The sequence below is a fragment of the Ornithodoros turicata genome, chromosome 3, assembly GCF_037126465.1.
Source record: "Ornithodoros turicata isolate Travis chromosome 3, ASM3712646v1, whole genome shotgun sequence".
NCBI lineage: Eukaryota > Metazoa > Arthropoda > Arachnida > Ixodida > Argasidae > Ornithodoros > Ornithodoros turicata.
Window position 1 is genome coordinate 18,468,614 of NC_088203.1, and position 6,585 is coordinate 18,475,198.

Consider the following 6,585-nt stretch of genomic DNA (forward strand, 5'->3'; position numbering starts at 1 on the left):
AAGTACAAACAGCACCGAAAACCGCGCACCCACAAAAAAATGTTCCAGACGCGTGCGCTGTGCACGCACCCATACCATCCCATACGATGTTCCTCGTGTTGTCAGAAAATTTATGGGGCACGTCCTTCCAGCCTGATTATAAGTCAGTCAGCCGCGAGTCGTGATATCCGGGGCCGCTGTTCCACACAAGATGTGTTGGTCGGCAAAAGAAAAAGGGGCCACCTGGTCAAACAACAGGCGGCATCGCGTAGCCGTACAAAGGCGTTGAAGCCCAGGAGCTCGAGACCACCTTGGTGCGTTGGTTTTCTCGAGGCAGTACGTCACCGGCCCTGTACAGTATAAGCTTGGATGTACATTCTTTTCGCCTTGGAGGGTTTCGTAAGCCTTTTGTGCTCGAGCGATGTCGTAAAACGCTGCTTCGTGTGAACGGAAGAGCATGCGAGTATCTTTGCGAAAATGTAAAGTATACTTATAGGATGTGATTTCGCTTGCTGGGTGTTGAACTAGTTGAGTTTCTAAAGGCTCGGCGATGTGACTAACGCCGATATATTTATTTATTTTTTTGCTTGTTTGTTGTTCGAAATACCGGGAGGGCATTACAAGGGGGAAGCGGGTGGGCAATGGCAATTCCGAATAACAGCAATATAGAGCACTGAAATATGCGAACATAATCTGTCGATGCATTGCACAGATGTGAAAAAGCACAGGAATGAACGGGTGGAAAATCAGTGATATCGTTTAGGAGTCTACCACACGTGCACAATGTCCGTCTGTAGCTTGATAGGACCACGTGACAGTGAGCGCGTGACCAAAAATTTGCCTTGAAAGCGCTATTGTCAAAGATGCGACAGGTTCTTTATTTCTAGTTATATTTAGTATGTTGCATTGCCTGGGAGGCTCAGTATAGAAGACTGGAGGTTGGGCCTCCCGATTAATAAATGAATGAATCTCATGTGAAAATTCAAGAGCAAGAGTAAGAGCGCCTCGTAAATCCCTTGGATGTATGAAACGTTCCTAACGTAGACAAAATACATGTGGTAGGAAAGCATAGACTCGAGAAAGTGCTCCACGCAGACCTGTACGTTGCTTAAATACTGTACTCGTATTACTGAATATCGTAAATACTTTTTGAATAACTTGGTATCTTACAAATACTTATAAAAGCTAATATTTAGTAACTTAAATACTTTTCGTTAGTAACATCTAGTCATTTCTTAAGTCGTTCCTGAATTACTCCCTAAGAGGCTCAATGTCCCCTTTTTTGGGTGGGGGGGGGGGGAGAGACAGGAAGACCTGGAAAAGAATTAACTTTGTCGGTTTTGGTTTGGCGCTATGCCACTTACATGTGCATGCATGTCATCTGAGATATTCCGGGGCACCCTTCATCCTCCTGCGGTCCCTAATAAGCTTTAGTGGACATGTGGGACAATGTGTATGCCTGAAGGACACGTTAGTGAATACTTGCCGTTTGTCACAGCCAGGGGAGATGGTGTTCCTTGTGCACAGCGCGAGCATGGAGCAATACATATGTTTTAGTTGAAATTAAGCAACAATTAAGCGGCAATTAAACAGCAACTTGAGCTCCCTAACCTGGACAGTCGCCGAACCGTCGGCAGGTTCTTTTCTTTTTTCTTTTTTTTGTCGAACCGTTCTTAACTGGAACGACCTTCCCTCTGACCTAGCTGAGCTCGTTGACTACGCTACTTTCCGTTTGACGTCGGTACTCTTTTTGTAATGTACTATTATGTTTGTTTGTTTTCTATTATACTTGCGTTTCGTGCCAGCCAGGCAATGTGATTAGTTCAGTGTTTTGTACTTACTGATATTTTTCATCGTCTTTATGTTGCTGGTATGCTTGTATCGCCGTACTCCCCCATGTAGCGCTCTTATGAGCCTTTGGGGTATACTATAAATAAATAAATAAACAGTTGGTGAAAACAATAGGCGAGGTTTAGGGCATCTTGCTCGCTTAGGTTCGTTCTCTGTGACTCCTCTCTGAGCACAGCATCGGATATCCGCGTGTGCGTCACAGTCGTGACGCAGCCCACATAAGTGAGGCCAACAACGGCAAGCCGTTTTCGTCACCACCACCACCACCACCACCATGCGCGTGTGCGACATTGTTTGGCCAGATGCCCGCGCAAGAAAGCATCCACTAAGAAGCTATCGCAGGAAACCAAGAGTATCCGTTTTTATTTCCACCCTTTTGTACTTCTTTGACAGTAAATTTCACAAATTGTGACTTGAAAGTAACGAGTTTCTCTCGTGAGTATTTAGTATTCTACTCAATTACTCTTCAAGGTTGAATATTTAGTACTCTGCTCAGTTACTTTTTGCCTGGTGCTCGGTAATTTAGTTTAAATGCTATTGCTGACTTCTCGTTATAGACCATTTCAACATGTGTCCTGTACTATACGCGCAAAGTGATTTCCAATTAGAAAATGCGAGGGCATGGGTCATCTTAGGAACACCTGCCATCACGCCAGGAGGAGAGGAACGTCTGCTGTCTCTTGAAAAAAGTGTTGGAGTTCGTCCCTTTTTGTCTCCGTATCTCAGGGTTTTCTTCTCCCGCTGTCGTCTCTTCTCTCGTCAGTGAAGATCGTGCAGCAATGTCGCCGAGACTGTGCCTATAGCTGCGTTTACAAGAATGCGACGATAAAGCGTATTGTATCAACTTATCGCAACGAATCCTCTCCGATAATGCCTTATCAACCAATCTACCGATAGGGATACGCGTGTGAGGAGATGCGATAGCTCGGTGCGACACGCTTCTGCCGCATTCAGGCAAACGCGGCTATTGTCTCTGTTCTTATAGTTATCTATGATTACCATGATGTTGGTCACGCTGGACAAAATACGAAGATGAAGTCACCACTTCCAAACTGCGTCGCAGGACACTAGAAGCAAAGTCTTGCTCGCCTGAACGCGGGCCATTTGACATCGTAAAGCTCCTGGGTTCTCAGCCATTCAATCATCAAGCGACTGCACTGAAAGCGCTCCTACGTTTCCTTGAAGAAACGCATCTGATTGAGATCGTGACACTTTCTGGTCCCTCGTTTGTGAAAACCGTTCCCATTGGTTCGGGTTCCCCCCCCCCCCCGCCCCCAGCTACTGGGACTAAGTGGTCTGGGGTAGCCAGTTAGACTTCGTCGTCACTTACGTCCCCATTTTTTTCTTCCTCTATCACATCACATCGCATCACGAAGATGACGCGAACATTTGCTACATATAAGCGACGGTTATCAGCTGTCCTCTGCTTTCATTCATAAAGCATGGTATCCAGAACAGTATGGAATGTGACACTGCTGAATATCATGTCACATTTCGGGACGTATATAGCCTCTTGTTTCGTTTCTTTCATCAACTTCTTCTTCTTCTTCTTTTTGCCTGTCCCAATTTTGCTTTTCTCCTGACCTCTCCAGACCACGACCTACTCTATACTAGAGACCTGGACAGCTGGCGATCCCCTATGGGAGAGACGGGTCACGGGTTAGTTAAGTTAGTGACCGCTGCAAGCGCCACATAGCATTATTGGAGAGAGGGAATCACCCTTGCCACCGCCTTTAGTCTGCTACGCAGGGATACACAGGCTGTTGCTAAGCACGCGCTATTATCTCTCTCAGACTGCTTCGTCGTTGTCAACACAGCCCACCATACATCGCCGCGGTTTCGACAAGTCACGTGGTAACGAATAGTGCGAGCTAGCGCCAAATCCCATAGCCAAGCGGCGACTGCAGGAACTACTACCCCGGTGCTGGGAGCATTGCGCATGTCCAGGTCTCTAGTATAGTAGTAGGTCATGCTCCAGACCTCTGGACAAGCTCCGTAATGTTATGTTACGACCACGTAGGTGGGATTTGAGTTTAGGAAACAGGTAGAAGTCCGAAATGGAGCTCAGTCTGCCGAATAAGGGGGATGGGGTAGCAATTCAAAGCCAGAGTTAGCTGCTTCAGCTACTGCAACCTGAGCAGAGTGAACGGGTTGTCCTGGAGCACACCTTCCCTCGCTTCCCTCTGCGTTTCAACTTGATTGCTTTCCTTCAGATGATGTTAATTCTGATGCGTAGCACTGTCCATTAATAGTTTTTCCCTTTTCCATTATCGTCATTATGCCTTCAGAATACAAAAAAAAAAAAAAAAAGAACAGAAGCCACGACCTTGTCAACAGACGCTGTCCACATGAACTTTTTCGGGGCTGGAGAACCAGGGTGTTCCAACTGTTTGCTTTGAACCTTTGATTGAGGTTCGAAGCGATGAACCCAGGTTTCATCTTGAGTTACTAATCCGCGCTGGAAATTGTAAGAGTCAGCCTGGATGCGAGTCAAAAGTGTCCTAGAAATGTCAACCCTTTGCAGCTTCTTCTCTGGCGTCAGCATTCGTGGGACCTATCTTGCAGACAGGTTGCTCATCCCCAAGATCTCAGTTAAAACAGTATGAACTGAACCAGAACTAATGGCTATGGACTAGGCTATCTACTGCACAGTAAGACGTCTGTCATCCAAAACCATACGGTGAACGGCATCAACTTGATCATCAGTGGTTGAGGTTTTTGGACGGCCTGCCCGAGGGTCATCTTCTGTGTTCACCCTGTCCCTCTTGAATTCAGCAGCCCACTTCTTCACAGTTGCATAGGAAGGCGAGTCATCAGCAAGTGTCTGTACCATGTCCTCATGGATTTCCTTGGGTGTCATACTTTTCTTTTGCAAGTACTTTATGACTGCTCGGGCCTCTGTTTTGTCCATTTTTAGATTTATCGCACGACTCTTCACCTTTGTATGGGCTTCACCTGCACACAAATTGAAACAGAAATATGTATTAGTTCTTCTAGTTTTAGAACAAATGGTAGTGTGTTAAAACAACAAACATATTCAGCTAATGCTCTTCTTTCTGGGTGAGGCTTAGAACTTTTTGAACGACCCTCGTATCTCAAGGGAGGAGGGATCTTGGGTAGATTCACCGAACTTCGTGTTTTTGAATGTTTCGTGTCCTGCGGCAAAATGGCGAGCTGTACAAAACAACAGAAGAGCTAAAGACTTCCGGCGACGAGCATGCATGCTCTCCAATAAAATACGCGCCACCACCGGTCCAAACTGCATCCGGGGCGCTGCTAGTTCCTTTTTTAAAGCTTGCCTTACGATAGCAACATATATGAGTCGACAGTCATAAACATAAATCTCCGCATGCGGACGTTACGCCCAGAAAATCACAATCTTCCCAAAATCCTAACGGCGGAGTATACACGGCGCACTTCTGAGACTCTCCCACTGAAAACAATTAGGCCAGCCATTCATCACCGCGACCTTACAGGACAAGCAGTTGCCAGCAACAACAGCAGCAGCAGGTCCCCGTGAACCCTGGACCCCGGTGTCCCTGCTGAACACACACGAGACCATGTTCGAAGAATCCTCCCAACACGAAAATGAAGGAGTCCCCCTTGTTGCTCGTCGTTGTAGACACCGGCTATATAGATGCGTCTCGTCTCAAAAATAAGCCAACCGTCCTTAATTTATGCGTTCTCTCGACCAGTAATTAGAGAACCCACGTGACTCACTTTCCAACGCCGTGATTAATGAAAGCAGGGTAATGAAAAATGCACGAAGCACTCCTTCGGCATATGAGGCGCTTCCCTGGCTTCTACTGCTGCATTCATTCGCTTTTAAACCAGTAATTTTGGACCATGCAAGAATTTTGCTGCTGGAAATATTCAGCGGCTGCTCTCTGTCAAGCGGTCTCTGCAATTTGCGGAGGGCGAAAGGCGTAATTAATGCGGCGTCTCGACCAATTTGTCTCCAGTCCTGCCGTCGAAGATGGCTAGCCCACCGTGCATGAGAGCTTCCCAGAGAACGCCGCCGCCGCCGTGGACGCGCCTCTCGCGGACACGGGACAGTCGAATGTGGTTACCTCAGGTTACCTTGATCTGGTGAACAATGGGGGTGACGCGGTAGGAGTGGCCGTGGGTATACATTTATGGGAGTACCTGATGTAGTGAGGGTGTGCTATATGCTATGCCTGAGTGAGAAGTATGGTTGGAGATGAGAACGCCACTATATATGCTCCGACTGCTGCAACAGGTACCGTGCTGGGAATGCTCTGGTGTACTGGAAGCTACATGGACAACATTTGTTGACGAAGGGCGTGATTAATGGGTATATGAAACACCTCCCCTGCCTGTACGGCGATGTCTCCGTTCGTGGGGCAAAGGTCGCAGGCGTCGCTGTTTACCGAAAAAAAATATATATATATAAAGAAATATGAAAAGTAAATAAAAATAGACCAGAACAGGACGTGACAAGCGCAAGAATGTTTAAAAAAAAGAATTTCTAGCTCGGATACTCAAGTTTATTCGGACGTCGTTGTGAACCATATTTTTTTTATATAGCGCATGTAGCCTGGCCAATTTTCATTAGACCACACGAGAGACAAACTGAAGACAAAGAATCGGTTACATTTTCGGCTGCATAACCGAATTTTCCGTTCACTGTTGTGCAGGTCTTAACATAACTGGAACACGTGCACGCAAACCAGTACTCGACACTGGTAACCGACAGGTGGCATTGCCATACAGGCTTAGTGCCAATCGACCGAA